This window comes from Protopterus annectens, chromosome 3.part1 (genome assembly GCF_019279795.1).
Source record: "Protopterus annectens isolate FY-2018-M chromosome 3.part1, PAN1.0, whole genome shotgun sequence".
Classification (NCBI taxonomy): Eukaryota; Metazoa; Chordata; order Ceratodontiformes; family Protopteridae; genus Protopterus; species Protopterus annectens.
The window spans coordinates 170,000,497-170,025,836 of record NC_056732.1 but is presented as its reverse complement, the minus strand read 5'-3'; positions in this window follow the sequence as shown (position 1 = coordinate 170,025,836).

Genomic DNA, 25,340 nt, shown 5'->3' with positions numbered 1-25,340 from the left:
GTGAAAATTCATTTGTTACATCCAGAAAACTATTTCTTTCCTCCTCACTTTCAGACGTTATTTCTTTAGATAACTGGTATACTTGTTTCCAAACTCTCTACAAAGATGAGGAGGCTACAGAAATATCAGAAGAAAAGATCCTATTTTATTTGGAATAAGAGCAGTAAACATGACATATTTACTGCTACAATGCTTTTTAAAGATGCAGAATTCACATAGGCCAGATGGCCTACCTGCTGAGATCTATAAACTGAATCGAGATGTCTGATCACAACTGCTTAAATTTATGTTCATCATATGGATGAAACAGTTTGCACTTTTCAGGCCCCTGCTTGCGTGAATCAATGTGCTCTGTTTATAAAGCATGAGTTAATCTGGATCTGGAGTATTACCAGAAACGGCAACGTGCACAAGATAATTGGGCTCAGAGAGACTTTCAGCCTTTTTGACATCCTAAGAGGGTAAATGGTAATCATTTAGCCTCCAGACTGTTTTTTTGACAAAAATAAATATGTTGTTAATTTATCAGGAGAAGTTTTATCTCAAGAAGACATGGCAGTACTTAACTGTGGACTGAAATATATGCCAGCTGTTTTGCCTCATTTGCATGATGTTAAATGTGACATTTTTAAACTAGTCAGAAAGTTACATCTTAAGTATTTATTTTTTAATAACTCATGTTATGCAAATGTTAATAATAATAGGGAACAAAATGAGTTAATTGGTAGTGATGAAGGTGATGCTAGTTTTTATTCTTGTCACTCTACAGAAGATGATAATGCTTATTGTCTTTCGGATACTAGTCATACTAATATTAAGAGTAAATTCATACCTCCCTTTACCCATAAAGGGCTTAAACATTTTTCCTCTATGTTAAATTTTGTTGTAGAGAAGGAATTTAAGGTATTTCAGCAGCATAAGAAATATTTGAGGTATAATTTAACAAAAAAAGAATGGCATGCATTAAAATCTTTGAGTGAATGTAGAAAGTTGGTGTTCAAACCTGCTGATAAGGGAAATAAATTAGTAGTCATGAGTTATGTGCAATATTTAGATATGTGTTATCAGCATTTCCTCAATGAAGAGGTTTATTGTGTAGTTGATTATACTGTGTATAATACAGCATTGAAAGTATATGATGACCTTACTTTTAAAGGATATAGGCTGGGGTATTTTTCTAAAATAGACCTGGAAAAAAAGTTCAATAGCGATGACTGTAGTATGGCATATTTTTATTGCGTACCTAAAATCCATAAAGATATGGTTAACCCTCCAGGTCGACCTATTGTTGCAGCTACTAATTATTTCTTACACAATCTGGGAATTTTTTTGCACTCTCTTTTACTTCCAAAAGTGGTATGGCTATCTTCTTATATAAAAGATGTGTTTAATTTTTTTAAAGAAAATTTCAAATGTGCAATAGAACAATAATAGTTTTTGGGTAATAGTGGATGTTTGTAGTTTATACACTAGTATAAAACACAATTTTGGCATGGAAGCCTTATGCCATTTTTTCTGGGGGACAGCCCTAAAGCTCAATACATTTCAGAATTTGTTCATTTTTGCTTAAATAATAACTATTTTGAGTTTAATGGACAGATATATCACCAAAAACAAGGTACTGCTATGGGGCCGTCTTCACCCCATGTATGCTAACCTGTATATGGGATTATTTGAAAATGATTATATTTATCCTACAGAGTTTTTTTGTCGTCATGTCATTAAATGCTACAGGTTTATTGATGACCTAATTTATTTGTGTGATGGAGGCTGTGAAACTGTAGACATTTCTGTTTCAAATTTACAATGCAATAGGTTCAATTTAACATTTGATGGATTCCAAATAGGTACTACGGTACATTTTGTTGGATGTGTTGTTGGATATTGTTCCTGGGGGGGGGGGAGTCTTAGGATCTCAGTTCACAGGAAGTTTCAGGAGGGGATATATTATTTAAAAACTCATAGTTGTCATCCACCCCACAATACACAGAATTTATCCTATGGGGAATTCTTAAGAATTGGTCGATTCTTTGATAATGAGACAGATTTTATGGAAGAAAGTAATACTACATTAAAAATGTTTATAGATAGAAGTTAAAATGTAGATAGGCTGTATGAACATCTTGACACTGTGATAAACTTACCTAATACTAAACATTGGAGAAATGGTATAAATAATAATAAGTCTAAAGATACAGAAAGAATGCTAAATTGTTAAATTGAATGTATAGTGTTTTTAGTTCTCAACGTATAGATTGTTAAATTTTATTGGTTTTATTTGGAATCTATCAAGGATTTTTCAGAATGGGGGTGTGGGTTACCGTAGATATCTTATAAAAGAGGTAAAAGTATCAAGGACTTTTTAGGTCATGGCAAATTTGTGGCTCCAGTGGATGATATTACAAGTGCCCCTTGCACTAAAGGTACAAAAAGTTGTGGACAGTGCAAATGTTGTAAATATATAGTTAACCATTTCCCTGTAATTAATGATATAAGATTTGAGATTAGGGGGTGTTTAATTGTGAAACTCAGGCCATTGTTTATGCCCTTAGTTGTCCTTACCATAAGTTTTATATAGGGGAAAGTAAAAGACCATTTAAGGTCAGAGTTTTGGAACATATATATGATATAAGCAATGGGAGAGTGGAAAGCCCTATAGCAGAACATTGTATATATTGCCATCAGGATAAAGTGGAAGGTTTACAATCTACTATATTAGAACATGTTAAAAGGGATTTTTATGACGAAACTCAAGTGAAAAACAGATTATTATATAAGGAATCAATATACATTTTAAAGTACAACACACTGGTTCCGCATGGGTTAAACTTAGAATGTAACTGGAGAGTTTTCATTTAATTGTGTATAATTGCTTTGTTGCGTAATTGTTTAATGATACAATTATGTCATGATTTTAGTATATTTAAGGCAGGTGCATTTTTTACTTGTTCGTACTCCTTGAAGGCTGTGTAGCCGAGATGTCAGAGAAAATAAAACTTCTTTGGATACTGGTTGGTTGTTGGTTATTTTTCTGCTGCTTTGATTTTGTGGTTTTGTCTGAAGTATTACCAACCTACTTTTCTTAAATAATCCTTTCAGTATTTGTGATCACTTTAGCATTGAGAGACTTCTTGAACAAATCCAAATTTTGGGATTCTGAATAGTTTAAAGTTTGGATTTTACAAATGATTTTCCACTTATGTAACAGTCTTTATCTTGAAGCATTTTATAAATAAAAAAATGCAAATAAGAAAGAGATTTTTTTATCACAAATTTTAAATTTTACATTCGCATTATACCTGGTGGATAGGGATTAGTTATGGAATAATTTCCGGTTATAAAGTTACTGCTGAGCTAATTTACATAATCAGATTGCTTTGCTTAAATACGCAGCTTTCCAGAATCAAGTAGGTAAAGAAAAAAGTCAGGCAATCAAGGTTTGTCTTACAAGATTACGTCTCAGCATCGGTAGACTTCAGTATCTATACTGATCCTCTGTTAAAAGTGTTAAATATACCTGAGATAGGCTATTCTTAAATGCACATATTTTTTCATTAGGAACTGTGATTTCTGCAAATAACTTTATTTATTCTGTTACACAGAAAAGTCTGATAAGCTGCATTCATCCATCCATCCACAACCTCTTTTACCCATGTTTACACATGGGATCATGGTATCACTTCAACAGTGACAATCACCTAGTGCCAAGGTTTAAACCACTGGGTGGCTAGCCCTGCTATGGTTGTTCTTCCAAACCATAACCTCATATGCACACTCACACCTATGGCCAATTTAGAGTGCCCAATCCACCTACTGCATGTCTTTGGAATGTGGGAGGAAACCAAAGTACCTGGAGGAAATCCAAATGAACACAGGGAGGACATGCAGAGTCCAACCAGAAGGCAACCCAACTGAGAATCAAAGGCGACAACACTATCAGCTCCGCCAAGCTACATTCATTATAAAATGATTCAGCATCTCAAATGGAATTCAGGAACGGGACTGCTCAGGTGCCATATATGTTTTTTAAACTGGAAACATCCTGACTGAATTATCACTTATGAAATGGGCAATCATTCATTTGTATAAATTAAAACAAATCATATTGACATGTTTTCAATCGCAAACATTAGACATCGCTTATAATCTTCTATACAGTCATTGTCAATCAAATGTTACATAGCTCATTCAGTTCCTGCCTTCCCTTAAACCTCATTCCTCTTCCAAACCATTATTCTGCATGTACTGCTCCCACATTTCACATTTTTCCATGTCATTTGCTCCTACCCTTTTCTAAAAATCCCACTTCTGGTTATTTTATCTGTGTTACTATATTCGTTACTTCTAGTATGGTTAGGTTATACTTTGATTTCCATTATTTAATAATTGCTTTTTTGGCAGTCACCAGCATTAAACTCAGCAAGACCTTACTATGATTAGGCAATCCCAATTCTATATCGCAATGCAAAAAATTATTTCCGTAGTTAGACATATATGCTCACCCATTATTTCTAACAGAGTAGTCTGCAGGGAATTTTTAAAGTCTGCCAAATCATTACACGCTCCCAAAATATGTTCCCAATTACATCATTCTTCCCTATCACATCTCCAACATTTGCAGTCTATCTGAGGAAAAAATGATTGGGTTCTGCTTGGGGAATAAAGTAGTGCAGATCCTAAATATTCTAGCCTTTGTTGCATATTTGGGAGCCATAGTTATATCCTCACATTGTTTCTTTGTAAATTGCTTATCTAGCCTCTCTTTTCAGTCCTTTCTTACCTCCTCTGATTGATCCTTATATTTATCAGGCAATATTTTATATACCCTACTAATTATTCCCTTTTTAACAGCAGTTTCTTTTCTAGATTCTACTAAAAACTCTAACAGTGCTGGTCTTTCACTTAACATCCACCTAGTCCATTCTCTTTGCCTATACTCTGCTATCATTTCTTGATAGGGAAGGCAATCTCTAGCCTGCTGTCCAAATAAATACTTGGCCTCTTCCTATTTTATTACATTTCCCTTTCTAATGATTTGCTCCCAATATCTTGGTTCCAGTGTCAGTTTTCTCCGGTAAATTTCAGCCCCTCTTGTCTATTCTCTGTACTCCTAATTGCAATCACCCCTACTGGCAGAAACACATTTCTCCATTCCTGTGTTGGCTTAGTTCTTAGAATACTTCTTGTTACTTTATGGATATAATATTGTATGTGGTTATCATTATTATCCTTAGGGATCTGCATCCAAAAATCCCATTTTCTCTATATTTCTTGAGTTTCCCTCTTGTTTCATCATCATCACTTTCCACTTTGAATTATAGCTTTCTGCTTGTGCTATGTATAGGAGCCTTAACTGTAGCTCTGAAATTTCCCTTCAAATCAGGCAAAATACACACCGGGGATCATTTCTGTGTCTCTGCTTGACAGTGGCACAGGAAAATAACTTTCTTGGGTGCGTAAGCCAGGGAACCTTGTTGGCTAGGCTTACGTAGGCCCTTGGGCCGATAGTCTAGTACCTATCTATGAACCTATGAACACAGAAATAGTGGGCTGATATTTATGTGGATAATTGTTGCCCTCATATGCAGGTCTTTAGGTTACACAGAGTATTTACCCCTCTATACACCAAGGTATGTATAGCTTTGAGAATGGTGTATAGTGGTGGACCAGAAGATTAATACTCAGTACAAAGAGATGTGTATGAGAGTCAAGACTGCAAGGTTTGAATCTTTAGACTGGAAGTTGGTGCTGAGGATTAAGTCTATTGTCTGTTAATTAGCTACTTTCTTTGGTACAGGGTTTGATTCCCTCAGCCCGCATTTGCCTCCTGTATGACCATGAGCAAGTCTCTTAACCATGAAAAACAAATGAAACAGGTCATGGCAGTAAAAAGATCCAAGTAAATTTTAGTTGTTACAGTTTTGTGGAACACATTAAAATTTTACTTGGATCTTTTTACTACTTTTACCTGTTTCATTTGTTTTTCATGGAGTTGTTACAGCGTGAAACACATTAAAATTTTACTTGGATCTTTTTACTGCCGTGACCTGTTTCATTTGATTTTCATGGAGTCATTACAGTTTTGTGGAACTTTTTGCAAGTCTCTTAACTAGATGTAACTTTCAGTGACCAATGGGGGACATAGTGTGTGCATCTCAGGTACCTTGCTCAAGGTATTTACCAGTTCTTCTATACCACTCTACATCCTGTGGGGGAGCATACAAAATTTACACTTACCATAAAGGAAAGAGGCATACAGCTCAGGAGGGGGCAGTATCCATGGTCTGTCTGGCTTCCAACATGCCAGCTCCTGAGGTCATCGACCCACTCATTGTAGCAGCAGTAAGAAAGGGGACTGAATCACTACACTCTCTGGGCAGATTTGTCAGCATCTTCCTCTTCATAGGTTCATAGGTTCATACTAGACTAAAGACCATCAAGGTCTTTACAAGATGTCTATATTACCTTATTGAAAAACCTAGTCAGTGAATGCCTGTTCACCGACCAATAAACAGCAAACTATCATGTCTTTAACGGCCATTTCAGCAAACTTTTTCCTAGGGGAAAAAATCACTTGGCTGTTGTTGGGAATTTGCCCTTTTCCCCACTGTAGTGCGATCGCAGAGTTGGTTGAGTATATTTAGTTAGGAAGTTATGGGGGGCACTGCCCCCCACATTGGGGGATTTGGGGGGCAAAGCCTCTCTGCTCGACAGTGGCACAGGAAAATAACTTTCTTCGGTGCGTAAGCCAGGGAACCTTGTTGGCTAGGCTTACGTAGGCCCTTGGGCCGATAGTCTAGTACCTACCTATGAACCTATGAACCTATGAACACAGAAATAGTGGGCTGATATTTATGTGGATAATTGTTGCCCTCATATGCAGGCCTTTGGGTTACACAGAGTATTTACCCCTCTATACACTAAGGTATGTATAGCTTTGGGAATGGTGTACAGTGGTGGCCCAGAAGATTAATACTCAGTAAAAAGAGATGTGTATGAGAGTCAAGACTGCAAGGTTTGAATCTTAAGACTGGAAGTTGGTGCTGAGGATTAAGTCTGTTGTCTATTAACTAGCTACTTTCTCTGGTACAGGGTTTGATTCCCTCAGTCCGCATTTGCCTCCTGTATGACCTTGAGAAAGTCTCTTAACCATGAAAAACAAATGAAACAGGTCACGGCAGTAAAAAGATCCAAGTAAATTTTAGTTGGATCTTTTTACTGCCATGACCTGTTTCATTTGTTTTTCATGGAGTTGTTACAGTTTTGTGGAACACATTAAAATTTTACTTGGATCTTTTTACTGCTTTGACCTGTTTCATTTGTTTTTCGTGGAGTTGTTACAGTTTTGTGAAACACATTAAAATTTTACTTGGATCTTTTTACTGCCGTGACCTGTTTCATTTGATTTTCATGGAGTTGTTACAGTTTTGTGGAACTTTTTGCAAGTCTCTTAACCAGATGTAACATTCAGTGACCAATGGGGGACATAGTGTGTGCATCTCAGGTACCTCACTCAAGGTATTTACCAGTTCTTCTATACCACTCTACATCCTGTCGGGGAGCATACAAAATTTACACTTAACATAAAGGAAAGAGGCATACAGCTCAGGAGGAGGCAGTATCCATGGTCTGTCTGGCTTCCAACATGCCAGCTCCTGAGGTCATCATCCCACTCATTGTAGCAGCAGTAAGCAAAGGGGACTGAATCACTACACTCTCTGGGCAGATTTGTCAGCATCTTCCTCTTCATAGGTTCATACTAGACTAAAGACCATCAAGGTCTTTACAAGAGGTCTATATTACCTTATTAAAAAACCTAGTCAGTGAACGCCTGTTCACCGACCAATAAACAGCAAACTCTCATGTCTTTGAACGGCCATTTCAGCAAACTTTTTCCTAGGGGAAAAAAATCACTTGGCCATCGTTGGGAATTTGCCCTTTTCCCCACTGTAGTGCGATCGCAGAGTTGGTTGAGTATATTTAGTTTGGGAGTTATGGGGGGTTTGGGGGCAAAGCCACCACCACCCCCACTTTGAAGAGTTTGAAATATTGTCTCATTTTTGGTTGGCTAAGCAATTTTTTCCCCTAGGAAAAAATTTGCTGAAGTGGCCATTCAAAGACTTGACAGTTTGCTGTTTATTGGTTGGCAAGCAGGCGTTTGCTGACTAGGTTTTTTGATAAGGTAATATAGATCCCTTTACAAGCTTACCCATTTATACAGAGTGGGTCATACATACAGCCTGATACCTTTTCACTTTTGGCTAACTAAATTGTGTTTTTGCATTAAGAAGGCTGGGACTGCAGTTCTAATGGGAGGAGAAAGGTTGCCTGGTCTGTCTGAGTTGGGAAACACACAAGGGAGCTTAAAGTGGCAATCACTTGTTGTAGCTAGTTGGTACCTTTTGACTTTTGGCCAACCAAAGTGTATTTTTACTTTAAGAAGCCAGGACTGCCATCCTAGTGGTCATAGTAAAGTAGCCTGGTCAGTCCTAGTTGGAAAATGAACAGGGAGATAAGTGAGAATTACTTTTTGTAGCCAGTTATTTGATTTGTTTCCAATCACTTTTTGTCTATCTAAAGTATGTTTTACATTAAGAAGGCTGGGACTGCAATTTTAGTGGGTGTAGAAAGTTAGCTTGGTTTGTCCCAGTTGGGAATCATGTCCCTGGGAGTCATCCTGGGTCTGGAGGGTGAATTCCACAGGCACAGGAGCTGTGTCTATGAAGACAATGGGGTTGTGGCCATTACAATACACAGACACTGTGACCTATGACTGCCATCATCATTGGAACTAGACATTTCAGTAGTATTAGGCAGTCCTATATTCATGGCTGATAACCCTAATAACACATTACCCATGAAAACATTAAAAAATTACCCAGTCTAAAGATGAACCCTTCACTAACACCACAGTCCAGTAAAATTACTCCTATATGACAGAGTGCTAAAGAAAACTAATGTTTAACATACCTTGGGCATACAACCTATGAACCTGTAGTTCCAATACTCCAGTAAATGAAGGAGGCCATACTTGTAAATTATATGACTCTGAAGTGGCCAAACAATGCATGTAGTACCTCATGTTCACACAGTTCAACCTAGGGAATCACCGATGGATAATCATGACTCCAGTGCAACTTGGCACCCATGCCTTGCACTCCACTGTGAATTCGGGAACTGTCTGGACCCCCAGACAAAGATGCCAGGATCTGCTACCTGTCTGTCATAAGTGATTCTGTTGATTGATCCCCTCTTGTGGACACTACTGCTGTGCCAGGAGTAAAGCCTTACTTCATGCTGCAGCAATCATGTCAGAGACCTTCCAAACCAGCTCACAGGTTCAATTTTTGCCACCAATACCTTTGCTGCCCTGTATAACATCCTGCCAGACAGATGCAGGGAAGGCTTGTTCAGATCTCTCATGATGAAGCATTCACCAACTATGCTCAGAGAGGGCCTGCAGCAGGATGTCATTCTCTGCTTAGGATAATTTACTTTTGCAATGTTTCCCACCTTCAAGCATGACAACCTAGACAGCAAAGAAATATGCATATCAGCTCTTGGGAAGTCACAAATCTTTTATGCAGCAACATCTGCAACTGGTCAATGCTGGCAAGACCCTGTTCTGTTGCAAGATGGATAGGGAACAGCCAGCATGTATAGCTGGCATCCATGTGGAGGTATTATGTCTGGTGTTTCTCTAGGTGTTGCAGTGACATGGGGAAGGGTTATCAATGGACTCTGTGCAGGAAACCAGGACATGGATATACTGGGTACAGCTCATGTTGTCTGCCTGTGCATAAGCCACATAGGTAAAAATGCTGCTTCCATGTACAGTTTGTCAGATTAAAACCATCATGACATGCATCTTGTTACTCCCCCCTGAATTAAAAGTGTCAGGATGTGACTGATAGTGTTCACTAACTTCTCTGCCAGTGACATACACCACTCCTGTGCAGCAAAATGTATCTGGTCTCACTGCACAATTACACAGTATAGGACTGAGTAGAGTATGTGTGTGCAGCCTAAAGGTAAACATGTCACTATCACAGGGCATCCCACAAGACTTAAATGCAATCATCGATTACTATCCACAGACACCCCCTTATGTGGGTATGTGTGTATGCCACCCTCTACAAACCAAAAGAAGTAATTCAGGCCAGTTACACAACACCCTGGTACAGATATATAAATGGGATGATGTAAAGTGGTAGAAAGGCCATGACTTAAACCTCTCTTACATGATATGTGTGTTTCTTGCAGAACCCATTGGATCCCTAGCCTACAAGTGAAATGATCCACTGGTAGTGTCTGATCCCCACCCCAAACATATACTGCTACTGCAGTGTATTTACTCACTTCTGCAATCCATAGGAGGTGGTGAATGTAAAAGATGTATCGACACAACAGCCAAAAAGTACTGCTATGGATGGATATTGACAGCAAGGCCACTTTACGCATACCCTGAACTGTACTGGTTGGGCCCCCTGAAGTCAACTCCCAGTGATCCATGCACAGCTACTGTATCAGTAATGTTAGAATCCAGACATTTAATATTTATAGGACCCAAAGAGTGTATCTATTACACACCTGGCAGAGATAACCCTCCAGTATAGGACACCACAGCAATTCTGCAACTGCTGTAAGTTTAATTATTAATATACAGAATACCTCCCGGTACTTGCAGTATCAAAACATCCCTCTGCTTACAGCTTGGATTATGTTATCTGTGCAGTGTACAAGGAAATAAGCCTCAAAACTTTGTTTTATTGAACCTGTTGCATCCCTTCCACTTTCCCTGCTGTGATGGTATATCCTACCCCTGTATACAGTCTCCCCTATAGTTGCACCATCACAGGGGTGTACATAGGTATCTTTAATCTAAACTGTAAGGTCTGGTAGTGCTACCCCCAATGCATCCACACTACCCCACCAAAATTCAGTCTTCTGAGATGTCCACGATCACTCTTAACTGGCATTTAGTAGCAGTGATACACTACAACAAGCTGATAAAAAACACACACAAGGCCACAGATATTCCAACAAATCCAGGTCAACAACTTAAAATGTAATATTAGCTCTTTTGTTTTATTTTGTAATAAAACTTCTTCAGACAAAGTGAATGAAACACACACACTGTTTAAATACAATTCTAAAAGGTCATGTGGCAACTTTTTTAAAATTATGTGATCAGCTTAAAATCATGTGACAGCCAAGAACTTTTAAAATCATGTGATCAGCTTTAAATCATGTGACCACCAAATCCCCTGAACAAATCATGCATTAAGGCAAGATATTCAATAAGTTCAAAATTGAAGTAAACAAAACTCAAAGGCTGAATATCTGAAGCCTCTGTACCACATCAAGGTAGCCAGTCCCTCAGAGGCCCATTGACACACCACATACACACGACACCACACACACACACACACACACACACACACACGCACACACGCACACACGCACACACGCACACACACACACACACACACACACACACACACACACACACACACACACACACACACACACACACACGCACATCTGGGCTGCTTACTGCTCTGGTTTTGATACCTTAAAAAAAGCATTCTAAACCAGTTGCAGGAAGCAGCCCAAAACCCAGTCAAAAGGGGAAGACAGCCTGATCCATTCACTGCAACAAGCCCCTCTACCACATCAAGGTAGCCATACACTCAGAGGTCCATTCACACCACCACACACTACCAACCATTACACATCAACCACAAAGGGTAAACCAGCAGCCAGTCCCACCTCGCACACAACCACAATGGACAGTAAGACTTAATTGCTGCTTCTGGGAGCTGTTGGCTGCTCTGGTTTTTGTGCCTTTAACAAAAACAGCTTAAACCATTCACAGTAAGCAGCCCACAGTCCAGTCCAAAGGGAAGCCAGCTGGGCTGGGCTGTTGGCTACTCTGGTTTTCATGTCATGTGGTAATTGCAGCCTAACCCATTAACATCAAGCAGGCCACAATCCAGTCAAAAGGGAAGGCCACCTCTTCACAGCATACTATCAGCACACAACAATGTACAACCAGCTATGAGTACCCAGCTGCCATCATCCTGATGGGCTGCTGTATCACCTTGGAAAGGCATTAAACCAGCAATCATTACATGGATCAAAGTGTTTCAGCATCTGTGTAATATCAACATCAATGTCATCATGTATGTTCACCAAGGCAAACCCAGTTAAGCGTACATCAGACATAGCATTTCGTAGCAAAGTCTTAATGAGTCATAGGGCACTGAATGGCCTCTCTGCAGAGGCAACACTCACTGGCATGGTGGTCTGAATTGTTGATGCACTGTTTATATTTGCATAAAATGCTGGGCTCAGTTGCTGTAGAGTTGAAAGGACAGTGGTTGGCAGCTTGTCTCCTGCAACTACTATCCATCTGCCTATCCAATGCTGAAGCTCATTTTTGAAACTGGGCAGACTGGATATGTCACTCTTGTATGCATTGCACAATTCCACCACTTTCTCATCTTCTTCCAAAGCATGCAGCATGTTTGGCAGCAGATACTGTGCAATGAAATGTGGGTGGAATTCTCTAAGTTGTTTTTTTATTTTACCTATGACATGATCCAGGAATGGGATGAACATGTTCCTTAGATAGCACTCCTCTGGGTCAGCAGTATGTTGCTTCTTTGAGTCTGCCTTCCACAGATCCTTGGAACACTTTCTTCTACCATGACTCTGGCTGCCAGCTGTTTGACTTCTTACTTCATACAACTCTAAAAAAAAATTCTCAGCATTTAATCTCATTACTTGAAGAGTGTCATTCACAACCTTTGCTTCTTCACAAGCCTGTATCGTCAATCTGTTCCTGCAACAGTTAAAGATGAAGTGGCTTAATCATATCAAACACAGACTACATTGTCACCACAGCTACAATGAAATCAAATCTTGTGATAGACTATAGATATCTGTCAGCATCTTTGTTGTACTCAGCAATACACTCTAAAGTGGTGATAAGGATGACATATTTATTATTGAAGATGTGCAGGCAATCAACATGACCCATCCATCAGGTGTTTCCAGGTGTCTGAAGTGAGGTACTTCTGTCGTCATCTTCATATTCATATTCACATGGCAACTGTGTGAATTCCTTGATGTGGGCTAAATATCCATTGTGATGTTTAGTGGATGAATTTAACATTGAAATTACTTTCCTACAGGTGTTGAGATTGTTTACCATATCATGCATTACACATGAATAAACTATGGTGGTATTGAGGATGTACACTTTGCAGGCAGTGTACAAAGCATCTGGAAAGAGGCTGAAATTCTTGCATACACACCATTAAATTGGCTAGACATGTTGCTTCCTCTGTTATAGCCTTGTCCTCACAGTAGCTCCTTGCCTACACTCCATGCCGTGAGTCTCTGTCAAAAGAAGTCAGCTAAGGCTTTTCCTATGGTGTCATGTGCTTCAACAAATTCAAAGAAGCCTTCATGGATTTCTACATTTCCATCACTTCTGTGAACATAACATAGAGCCAGTCACTTGCTCCTTATGGAAGATGTCATTTGTTGCATAAGCAATTAAAATGAAGAACTTTGCCTCTTTAACTCTACACAAAATTTTTCTCTGAATCTGTAACCCAATAAAATTAATAATTTCATTTTGACTTTGTGCTGAAGTGTACAGAGCATTTAACTAACCCTCCCTTAAATGATTGGCCAGTACAAAGTCCACTTCTGCCAAGAGTTCAGGCAATGTTCTAAAGTTTCCTGTGCAAGTCAGTTTTCCATGACGTGGAAAGTTTTGTCTTCCAGAGAGAAGAATTATCCACATGGCATGTCTCAACTTCTTATCTTTCTGTGCAGTGCACTGATAAGCTGTTAGCAGTTGGCCAGAGTATACTTCTAGAAATGCCTCCCACTTTGCAAATGCATTTCCATGATCCTTTGACTTGCTATGTCATTCAAGAATCTTCCTTGAATTAGACCAATTGGTCATAGGCAGGGAGACTAACACACACAATCTCTAGCTGTGTTGAAGACAAAGCATGAACCACAGAAGACCCCATCCAAACTCTGTGAATACTGTGCAAACTTAAATTCATACAGAAGCTGTGGAATGAATCTCCTGTTTTGCTTGCTTCCAGAACATCCCATGAAATGTTTAGGGAACTCAAAGCCTTCAGATGGTATCCACTGTATGGTCAAGATGGTCTTTTTGCCAATATCTGTAAGATGACCACATTTGTGCAAGCCAATGGCATAATCTTTTTTTATGGCACCATTCATGTTGTTACAAATTGCAGTATGGGTGCTAGAATGTTTGGAGAGTTGCACATTTCCCGTGTGGTCCACCTCCATCATGGCAATAATAAAAGATCATTTTGCTGGAGGATATTGCTTATCCTTTTATCAAATTCTGCCTTGCTCACCACCTCAGTTACTTCACCAGTGCTGTCATAGGTGCTACTGGATATTGCACAGGCCTCCTCACATTCAGGACATCCAGATGCAATCACAGCCATTATTTCTTGACTTACAGGTTCAGAAGAAAGCTATTTGGACTTTGAAGACCTGCAGCTGATTCTCCTGGAAGATCAGGTTCTGCAACTCCTTTCATCGGTACTTCACTGTATCACAATGACTAAAAAGAAAGTGGAAGGCAAGTCAGAATGATTGTTGCAATATATTAAGAGAAGTGCTGTCAAAAGAGCTTGTAATAAGGCAGTGTGTGCTGATGCATATCTACACTGCTCTGCAGAATGCTTTACCCTATAGTAAGTTGTCCTTCACCCAGCTCTGCTGCTGCTACAGGCACCGACAGTTCCAAGACAAGCCTACAACACCCATGGCTACAGCACCCAGCTCTGCTGCCGCCACAGGCACTGATGGTTCCATGACATGCCTACAACACCCAGCTCTGCTCCTGCCACAGGCACTGACGGTTCCATGACATGCCTACAACACCCAGCTCTGCTGCTGCCACAGGCACTGACAGTTCCATGACATGCCTACAACACCCAACTCTGTTGCTGCCACAGGCATTGACAGTTCCATGACATGCCTACAACACCCAAATCTGCTGCTGCCACAGGCACTGATGGTTCCATGACATGCCAACAACACCCAGCTCTTCTGCTGCCACAGGCACTGATGGGTCCATGACATGCCTACAGCACCCAGCTCTGCTGCTCCTGCTGTCACAGGCACTGACGGTTCTATGATATGCCTACAACACCAGCTCTGCTGCTGCCACAGGGACTGACAGTTCCATGACATGCCTACAACACCTAGCTTTGCTGCTGCCACAGGGACTGACAGTTCTATGACATGTCTACAACACCCAACTCTGCTACTGCCACAGACAATGATGGTTTCATGACATGCCTACAGCACTCAGCTCTGCTGCTGTCACAGGCACTAACGGTTCCATGACATGCCTACAACACCCAGCTCTACTGCTGCCAGAAGCACTGACAGTTCCATAACATGCTTACAACACCCAGCTCTGCTGCTGCCACAGGCACTGATGGTTCCATGACATGCCTACAGCACCCAGCTCTGCTGCTGCCACAGGCACTGATGGTTCCATGACATGCCTACAACACCCAGCTCTGCTACTGCCACAGGCACTGATGGTTCCATGACATGCCTACAATACCCAGCTCTGCTGCTGCCACAGGCACTGACGGTTCCATGACATGCCTACAACACCCAGCTCTGCTACTGCCACAGGCACTGATGGTTCCATGACATGCCTACAATACCCAGCTCTGCTGCTGCCACAGGCACTGACGGTTCCATGACATGCCTACAGCACCCAGCTCTGCTGCTGCCACAGGCACTGATGGTTCCATGACATGCCTACAATACCCAGCTCTGCTGCTGCCACAGGCACTGACAGTTCCATGACATGCCTACAACACCCAGCTCTGCTACTGCCACAAGCACTGACGGTTCCATGACATGCCTAAAACAAATAATCTTATTACTTCTGAATGATGAAAGGACTGCTGAAGCTTTCCAGAATCTAAAAGCTTACCCAATATTGTACTGTCCTCCTAAAACCGTTGTACGTACCACAAGATTCAAAGACTTTTCTGCTTCCTGCTGAAAAGAACCTACTTAGTATAAACTGTTGCTCAATAAATGACTGAAGCAATCATGTCTCCATAAAATAAGTGCAGAGCTGTTGCCAGCCTATTGCTGCATTACTCACTGCACAGAATATGAGCAGCTCCACAGTTCTCCACCCCAAAAAGTGCAGCCTAGACAATACAAAGGCAGTGACTAATTATACACGAGATAATCACCACAAAGTTGGCAGCAGCATGCTTGAAAATTTTTTATTGCGTGTGCACTAAACTCTCCTTTGAAGGATCCTTCCTAAACCCATACAGTGCCAGAGATTAATGGAAATCAAGAATATGGTCTACTACATATATATCACTGCATGTTTTATTGTTACCTATCAGAAGTGGGTCACAATTATAAGGCTGAAGTTGGAGCCCCTGTACATTGTAGTGGTTTACACTTAATGGTCAGTTCTGCACAATGGGTTTTAATTTACTGAGAAGCTGCCTCTTCCTGATGAGCACACTGCTTTCCTCTGAGTGCACCTGATATTTGTTTTTGTTTCAGTGAAGACTCCATTCCTACAGCACAAACTCACAATCAGAAATGCACATTTCTCCTGCCTACTAAAGTCAGGGCAATGCAAGCCAAACTTATACTTTTACAGGTAACATTCCAGCAATGAAAAACTAACTGCCTATTTTTGGGCAGAATTTCATCTCAGTACATGAAAACTATGTATGACTGTCACGTGCACTTCAAAGCCGTGCAGCATGGAGAAGGCTAGTGGAGTCCAGCTACATCTCAGATTGAGTCACAGACCGGATGCTAGCATTACAAGGAAAATAAGCAGCAGGGATGCATAAATAAACTCACTGGATGCTTACTAAGTACAAGTTCAGCAGCTGTATTTCCTGCTGTTGTGACAAGGAAAATGATCTCTAGCTACAAGTACATCTAATATTCCAGGCATGTTGAAGCCTAAAGTGTTTTGAAGAAGTCAACCAGCTTTAACAGGCATGATCTGTCTTTGATAAAACCAAACACCAAACTGTGTGGGGTCAAGCATTTGGAGGTTGCCAATGTCCTTGTTTATAAGGTTCATGATAATGCGTTCCATGGCCTTGCAGATCAGGCTAGTTAGGTTGATGGTAAAAAATGGTAGATTCTGTATGCCAAACGTAAATGTTCCAAGGGTATTCTCAAATAAGGGAACCTTTTGTTGCAAGAGGTGTAGTGTGTGTACTAATGTTAGAAACACTTTTAATAATATAAATGGGGTTAAGTTTGTACCTAATGACATTTATTCATGTGGGAGTAGGGGAGTGGTTTATGCATTGAGATGTCCATGTCCTTTTTATTACATAGGGGAGACAAAACGTGAATTTCGCATCAGATTCATGGAGCACATGAGAGATATAAAAAATGGGAAGGAAGACAAAATAGTTGCTTCCCATTTTAATAGGCCGCATAATGGTGATGTGACTTTGTTGGAAGGCAGAGTTTTAGAAATTGTGAAAAATGTAGGCGGTGATATAAATATACTAAAACAAAAACTGTTATATAAAGAAAGTATATTTTAAAGTATAAGACTTTGATGCCCAATGGTTTGAATAATGAACTGAACTGGAAATGTTTGCTTTAAGAAACAAACATGGTTTAATTATTGGGTGTGTTTGGTTAATTGATTGTTATATAAAAATGAATGTATTTTTTATGGTTCTGTCATTCCTTGAAGGTGGAAACACCAAGGTGCTAGAGTGTGAATAAAAACAAGTGATTTTATTCTGTTGCTTCACTTTATTGATTTGGAATCTATCCAGTGACAATAATTTGTTGGGTCAGAGTTGTTTTTCATCTTTGAGAAGAAAAAGAGGAGTGTTTGTATTTTGCATAGTTAGGTTGATGGGCCTATAATTACCTGGGTCAGTGGACACTCCATCTTTGTGTAGAGGGATGACAGTGGCTGTCCTCCATTCAGCTTTGGTTGAATAGGGTGCCTAATGGTGCTAAGAGCTCATGTCTGAGTTCATGTACGACACAGCCAGGGATGTTGTCAGGTCCCATGGAGCCTGTATTTTTGCCTTTGAGAGAGCATTAAAGACCTGCTCCCTGGTCATGAGGGGAGGGGGGGAGTTGGTACTGGGGATGTCCTGGTTTACTGATGGGAGGACAGGGGGTGAAGATTTCACTGAACTTGTCTGTCAGCAGGTTGGCTATATCTACAGTGTTTGTGTGTGTGGTGTTCTTGACCACCAGTTCAGAGCAGATTTGGGTGTTGATACTGTGGATGTATGTGAAGAAGGCCTTGTAATTGTCCTTAGTAGATGTGGCCAATTTGGACTCAAAGATAGCCTTAGAGGATTTCACCAGTGACCTTATTTGTTTATTCAGACAAATGAGAGATTGCTTCCAACTTGCCACCTGCTCCTTTTTGGTCCTGGACAGCAAATTATTTTCCTTTTATTATAGAGTTGCTTTATTCCTGCTGTCCACCAGACAGGTTTACTCTTCCTTGAGGAAGATGATTTGGTCCTGTCAGGTATTACTGAGTCCATGCAGCTATGTAGGTGCTCATATAGTTTTCTGGTGTGGGCTTGGACATTAGTGCTAGTTCCAACAAGAGGGATGGTGGCTGTAAAGCTGCTTATACCTGCTCTCAGGAGATTGTAGTCAGCTTTGGAAAAGTGTTTTTGTTTGACCCTGGCAAGGAGCAGGTCAGGGGGACATGGTGACTTTGAAAGTGTTCACTTTATGGTCGGATCTTACCAAGGAGGATGACACTGTAGGGATGCTACAATGGCTATTCATATTGCTCACTACCAGGTCTAGGATATTTTCACCTCTTGTGGGGGTGTTGTCCAGCTGATCCAATGCATTGGTACTGATGAAGTTGAGGAATCTTTAGGAATTCATGTTTGGGCTAGAATAGGTCTTCCATTCTTTGGTTGGGTAGTTAAAGTCACCCAGGATCAGGGTAGAGGGTTGAATCTTAATGGATTCAAGTAAGTCCAGATAGGAGGAGTGGGCATTCTGAGACATGGTTGGGGATCTGCAACTAGCTATGATTAGAATAGGTGTTTTGTCAACAGTTACCTGCACTTGGAGTGTCTCCTGTGCGTCATACAGTTTGACCCGCCTGGAGGTGTGTATGTCTTTGATAAATATTGAAACTCCACCTCCTTTGGCTTTGTAGCCCTCCATCTGGGGTCTGAAAGTATGGTAAGATGAGTAACCTGGTAAGGCTGGGAGCTCTCTGCAGCTTTGAAGTAGGTTTCAGTGACTGCACAAATGTCAGCATTCCCCAGGACAAGAAATGCTTGCAATAAGCACAGTTTCATGTTAAGGCTTCTAGTGTTTAGCAGCATAACCTTTAAATTTCATTTAGAAGAATTTTTCACATTTGCAATTTTGTCCTCATGACTTTGCCTAAAAAAGGCACTATGGGTGAGGCAAGAGCCTTTGCCAGAAGCCTGAAGACCAGGGAAGACAGGTTAAGGCCATCTGTGGCAGAGTACCATGGTCTGTCAATCATTCCCTCCCAGGCTGTCAGGTACTGGATCCCCTTGGAATGAAACCAGAAACTAAGCCAATTGTTAAAGTCAATAATTTTCTGTTTGTATTGAGGCATAATTCTGGGTGATGGTAGGATGCTGCTTAAGGCTAGGAACAATCCTGCCTGGGACACATGTTCAGCCATCTCAATCATGTCTCTTCATATAGTCCAGAGAAGTACATCTCAAGCCATTCACACCAACATGGACTATGGCAGAGTCATAACAGTACCTGTTGTTAAGAGACTTGAGTGTGTGCATGATATGGCATATTCTAGCACCTGACAAGCAACTTAACATGACTTTCTCCTTGTCTAGCCTGGTGAGGGGCACATCTGTGTGTCTCACAATAGAGTCTCCTATGACTAGAATGTTGGGTTTATGGCTGAGCCTTAGAATCTGTGAGACACAGGCATGTGTATTATATGTGGTGCTTGGTGCTGTGGGTTGTGATGTGCATGTGTGTTTTTGCCTCCAAAGTCTCTTTTGTTTAGGTATATTTTTGTTGAGAACCTCTGCATATGTATGAGTGTTTTGTACAGGTGTGGGTGGTGTTAGAGGAATACATTTCCTTACTCCTACAGTATCAAATTGTCATGCATGTCTTCAAACAACACACGAGTAAAGGAGTAATAGTACAGCACAAAAATAAGACAAGTAGCATTCCCCATTCACCTCTGTTTACACAAGTTTTGGTTGGAGAAATTCTTGTAAACCTTCAGAATAACAGCTTATAGTTTATTATCCAGGAATCTTCAATGGCATGATGAGGATGGTTGATTTTATTGTGCAGATTTGAGGGTTTTGGAGTGGTCCTCATGCAAACTAGCATTAGCCAAATAAATGTTCATGAATCACACAGGTGTCTCACTGGGCAAATCACTTATGCTCCACCAAGAGGCTTGGTCAGCTTTAGGAACTTGCATGAGTGCCTGCAAAGCCCAGTGATGATCCATGGGTGGATCAATGCCCCAGTAGGCAATGTGCAGATATATTATAGTAGTATAGTGTGTAGAGGGTCTGAAGAGCAAAAGTATTAAAAAATACTGGCACTGTGTTGCTTACACAATATTTCCATGCCATTGATCACCTCCTTACACCATCGTGCCATGCCATGTATTTTCTCATTGTGTAATTCTGGTAGCTAGCTGGTCTACACTACATTCCTATCCAGAACTGTGAGAAACACTGTCTCACCAATGACCCTGTCATTTCTGTTGACAGTTCTTTTTAATTGGTTGCTGCTTGGGTTGCAGGTTTCCTGCTATTTACTTGATAATTGCCTTCAGACTGCATAATTCCTCTTGGCATCTCTGTGGTAGCCTTTGCATGATTGCAAAATGACATGTTTCTGAACCCCAGAGAAAGATGAAAGGGACCTAACAAAAGCAGCAGATATTAAGAAGAATTTGCAGAAATATGCCGACAAACTATATAAGATGGACACTAATCCCACTGATAAATGTGATGGCAGGTTCTCTGATCGTAAGCCATACATCCTGGAGAGTGAAGATAAATGGGTCCTGGAAAGTCTTGTTGATAGCAAGGCTACAGGAAGTGATGGAATTAAAGCTGAATTGCTTAAAATCCTGCAAACTGATGCTGTTATGGCACTGCTTGTAATTTGCTAGCAAATTTAGAAACATGACAGTGGTCATTAGATTAAGAAAAGATTAATTTATATTCGAATCCCAAAAAGGGCAATTTTGAACAACCGCATTTGTTTCACTTGATAGCAAGGAATGCTCAAGATCTTTTACCTTGACTCCAGCAACACATAGACTAAAACTGCTATATGTACAAACATGATTTGAGAGCAGAGGTACTAAAGATCACATTGCCAATACCCACAGGAAAAGGCAAGGTTAATCCAGAAAAAATATTTCCTTCCTCTAATTAACTACTCTAAAGCCTTTGACTAAGTGGCTCATAACAAACAGTGGCAATTGTCTAGAGAAAAGAAATATCAGGTCACCTTATTTGCCTCCTAAATGATTTGAATGCAGAAAAAAGAAACAGAACTTAGAAGTGAATATGGAATGGAAAAGACTGGTTCAAACTGTAGAAAAGAGAATGGTAAGTTTGAGTATTGTCGACCTATTTATTCATCTTATATACTGAATATACAATATTCATCTTATATGCTGAATATACAATATTCATCTTATATACCGAATATACAATATTCATCTTATATACTGAATATACAATATTCATCTTATATACCGAATATACAATATTCATCTTATATACCGAATATACAATATTCATCTTATATACTGAATATACAATATTCATCTTATATACTGAATATACAATATTCATCTTATATACCGAATATTCAATATTCATCTTATATAAATATACAATATTCATCTTATATACTGAATATACAATATTCATCTTATATACTGAATATACAATATTCATCTTATATACTGAATATACAATATGAAATGCCAGCTTAGGTGAGGTGAGTCGATGCTGGAAGCAAAATAGGCAGAAGAAATGTTGACGACCTTAGATATGCAGATGATACCATGAAGATTGCTGAAAATGAGCAAGAGTTAAAAAGCCTGTTAATGATGATGAAAGTAGAAAGAATAAAAGCTGACTTTTTGCTTAATGTAAAACAACAGCCAAACCAATTATTTGTAAATAGATAGGGAAGAAGTGGAGGCAAATTTTGTTTTCCTGGATTCCAAGACCTCTGCAGATGGTGATTTCAACCATGAGATTAAAATGTGTTCGTTTTTTGGAAGGAAGGCTATTGCAAATCTGATTAAGATTTCAAACTGCAAAGATATCAGATTGTTAACCATAACCAATAGAGTCACAGCTATGGTTTTCCCATGAATAAGTTGGACTATAAATAAGACTATGCACCAGAAAGTCAATGCTTTTGAACTGTGCTATTGGAGAAAATTTATACGAATTCCATGGACTGCAAGGAGATCTACCCAGTCCACACTTACGGAAATAAAAGTAAATACAGTGTTCACTAGAGAAGACACTAATGGTGGAAAAGACTGAAGGCAAAAGATGAAAGGGCAGCAGATGCTAATGTGGATAGCTAACATTACTGGAATTATGAATATGAATTTGCAAGACTGACAGCCAAGCCTGCTGTGCAAAGTCCATGGGGTCACAAAGAGATGGATTTCACTAAAGAAATGAATACCAGCAACATTTATTAAGGTATCTATTTATGCCAAGGCAGAAGTAAAGGCAAACCTTTTATGGCTGTTCCAGCACAGTAATTGTGATATATCTGCATTTTTATATGGATTATAACATCATAGTGAGATTGCATGTTAAGCTTTTCCTTGTGTAACAGATAGATAGATAGATATGCATAGTTGTAATTAAAAAAAAATATTTATACACACATATATATATATATATATATATATATATATATATGGGTTCACTTCAGAATTTCGAAAAAATAAAATCTCGAGGTTCAGAATATTGAACTCAGAACCTTGATATCTTGGAATCTCGAAATTCTGAACCCCCCCCCCCAAAAAATGCAGTCCACACAACACAAAAAAATGTTTTTGCAGGGGGGCAAGCCCCCCTGCATGCTACGTAAATAAACCAACTCTGAGATCGCACTACAGCGAGGAAAAGGGAAATCTACTGTCCTGCTCTGTATGCCGATCTCTGTTCAGGATTAAAACTTTGATCATATGGTCTTCGATCATATGAATTTCGAAGTTTTAGGCTTCAAAATTCTGAAGGGGATGCATATAGACAGATAGATAGATAGATAGATAGATAGATAGATAGATAGATAGATAGATAGATATGCATAGTTGTAATTCAAAAGTTTGAATGCTCATTTGGTTGAAAAGTTTTTCTGTGTGTATAAACGAGAAAAAGCACAAATGAGTGAATGCTCATTTATGTCAATTAAATATGGTTGAATTTAGTTTTATATGGTGCATGTAATTAGGAGTGTGTAAGAAAATTAATGTTTGAATGAAAAAAATGGTAGAGAAGTGCAAGACTGTCTTAGTGCAGTTGTTGTGCATGTTGAAGTATTTGTGGGTGAGTAAGGGTTAGGTATGGGGATAGATTCAATGTTGTACATGTTTTGTGTTATGGGCTTTCTGTGTTCTTTTGAAAGTCTTGTGTAGTGGTACTGTTAAGGGAAGAGTTTTTAGTAAAATAATGTTTAAGATTAGGGTTGGGGCAAGAGTAGAACATATGGCTAAAGTGGTGCAGTTAAACAGGGTGGCAGTTTTCATTTTGGTAAAACCAACAGTTTGACCATTCCTACTGGATCCATATATATTATATTATATTATATTATATTATATTATATTATATTATATTATATTATTTATTTATTTATTGACATTTGATTACTGTGAAAGTCTGACTGGGTAGAAGCCCATTTTCAGCGAAGGCCTGGGGAGAAAAGCTCCAAATTATTACAAAACATTTTAAGAGCAATAATTTTGCAATCTTCAAAAATAAAACAAAAACATATGCAGTTTAAATCATTATAACAAATTAGACATAATATAAAATATTAAGAATTGATACAAGGTATATGACAATCATGTAATATTTAGAGAAATTTTAGACAGTTTGAAGAGAAATTAATGATAAGTTAATGTAATACAAGTAGGAATTGCAATATGAAGAGAAGGAAAAACAGGCTTATGGTACATTTGTCAGGCTTATGGTACTGAAAGTCAGAGAAGACAATCGGATACCCATAAGGAAGTAAGTGAAGAAGGGAGAGTAAGGAGGTATAAAGAATGAAAAAGTACTTGTTCACATTTAGGGATATACATTATCCTGGTTTTGAGCAAGAACAGAGCCAGATTTTAGCTAGGAAATCTTTCAGAGTGGTTTTGTAAGATGGGAGGATGGGTGTAGACCTGATAGATACAGGTAAGGGGTTCCTGGGCTTAGCAACCCTGTACGAGTACAGACAGTATCCAGCAGATTTGCTAGGTTTATAGATGGACAGAAGTTTTTGGCCACTGGATCACAATGACCTACTGGGAACATAGTTGTGTTGAATGTTTTTTAGTGCTGGACAGGAAGATGGATGCTGGATAATTTTATAGGTGGTAAGAAGTTGTGTACATGTTAGCTGATGTGGCAATTCTAACCAATTTAGTCTTTTCAGTGCTATACAGTAGTGGGTTCTAAAAGGGGTATGTGCTGTAAATTTAGCAGCTTTGTTATAGCACTGTTCAAGTTTCAGTTTTTGTGAAGCCTTGAGATTAGTGAGAATGGAAGCACCATAAAGAAGAGTTGGGAGGAGATATGTAGTTGAAAGTGTAGTTTTAATTGCATCGGTGAGAAATATTTTTACCCTGTAAAGCATCCCTAGATTTTGATCAGTATTTCTTATTGAATTTTGTATATGCAGGTTAAATGTAAGCTTATGATCCACCACCACCCCTACTAGTTTGCTTTGAGCAGTGACTTCAATGGTTGTATTATCAAGATAGAGAACTTTATATTTAGTTTATTCATGAGAGAGAGATTTAGGGAAAAAGTAGTAGTTTGGTCTTTTTTGGGGTAAGCATGAGTTGTGAGTTATGAAGTCATGTTTCAGTGGCTGCTAAAGCTTCCTGAGAATTTTTTTGGAGGTGTACCATGTTGTCAGATGTCGACATAAGAGAGGAATCATCTGTGTATTGTATTATGGTGGTCTATTGTGTGGAAGTATATAGAGAATATTGGTGAAAATGTCAAAGA